This window comes from Arvicola amphibius, chromosome 9 (genome assembly GCF_903992535.2).
Source record: "Arvicola amphibius chromosome 9, mArvAmp1.2, whole genome shotgun sequence".
Classification (NCBI taxonomy): Eukaryota; Metazoa; Chordata; class Mammalia; order Rodentia; family Cricetidae; genus Arvicola; species Arvicola amphibius.
In genome coordinates, this window is record NC_052055.2 from 71423855 (window position 1) to 71425301 (window position 1447).

A 1447-nucleotide genomic window follows, 5' to 3' on the forward strand; every position below is an offset into this window, starting at 1 on the left:
ATCTACTTTGACCATCAGTTGTTTGGACACTGAGGCCATAGTGTCCTCCATAGCTGATGAGGGGGGAGAAAGTTCTGGGGTTTTCACTGTAGTGGGACAGATGGTCAATAGACAGAGACATTTAAGATGATAGGTAATGATAATCTCCTGGAAGCAAATGTTAGCTGGCGCGATGGAGGGGGAGTGAGGTGCTGAGTGACCAGGGAAGGCTTCTTTGATGTGACGACATTTGAGCAAGGACACAACTGCTGGAGACTACCTAGAAGGAGAACATTTCAGTCACAGGAAGCAGAAGACTGGAAGACCGCGGCACAAATATCCATCATAGGAGAATCTGCCACCTCGTCACTAAGTATTGTGTGCCACGCACCTGCTGTGGAATAAAGATATACTCAGACACACCTCTGGCTTGAAGAAACGTTAGGGTAAAAGGAACAGAGTGAGTTAACAATAATTATGGCGCTGAAGAGATGGCTCGACAGTTAAGAGCATTTGCTGCCCTTGCAGAGAACCCAAGTTCAGATCCTAGCACCCACAGGGTGGCTCAGAACTGCCTAGCACTCCAGTTCCCAGGGACCCAATGCCCTTTTCTGACCTCTGCAGGCTCCTGCGTGCACTTAGTGTAGATACACATAAAATAAGTTAATAGTTACGGTGCAGGATAGTCATAACGAACATCTGTGGGACTTGTTAGATGTTGTTAGAACGCATCAGAGGCGGTCTGGAAGAGGTGACAAGTTAACATGAGGACTAAAGAAATGAAAACGGAAAACTGGGCGAGGAGGCTTACACCTGTAATCCCAGGTGAGGCAAGGCTTGCCTGGCTACAGTGTGAAGGCTCCCTCCCTTCGTTCCCCAAACAGTAAAAATTGACTTTTTTGGGGGGAGGAACTGCATTTCGGATCAAAATGCTCCGTTTTCTGATAACAAAGGACTATTTAGGAACCCGAAAACGTTGGAAGAGGTGGGATATGGGCTTGATGAAGATGGTCATACGTTGTCTTCTGTCAGGTTGGAAGCTGGCATTTTTCCTTGTAGTATGTGACACTCTGGAAGAAGGCAAGCGGACCTCTGTGAATTCAAGGTTAGCTTGTTCTACAAAGCGAATTCTGGGCCAGCAATGGAGACCCTGTCAGGCAGCCCTGCCAGGCGTGGGTGGGAGGTAGAGAGGGAAGCGGTGTGTGTTGGTATGAGAGGCATCGCCTACTGTATTTTTGAGCGGTGTTCTCTATTATTCCCACATTAACAGTCTTTTCCCCTTTCCCGCTGTTGGGCCCTACTCCCGACACCGCCTACTTTTTTCCCTTACCAAGTCTTCTCAGCCTGCTTGGAGGAAATTCTCACCCCTCCCCCCGCCCCCCATCATCAGGAGTCCCAGGTCTTTAGCCCGTGGCCCCGCCCCCAGGCCCCGCCCCCGATGACGCGCGGCGCCCAGTGCGTGGGGATT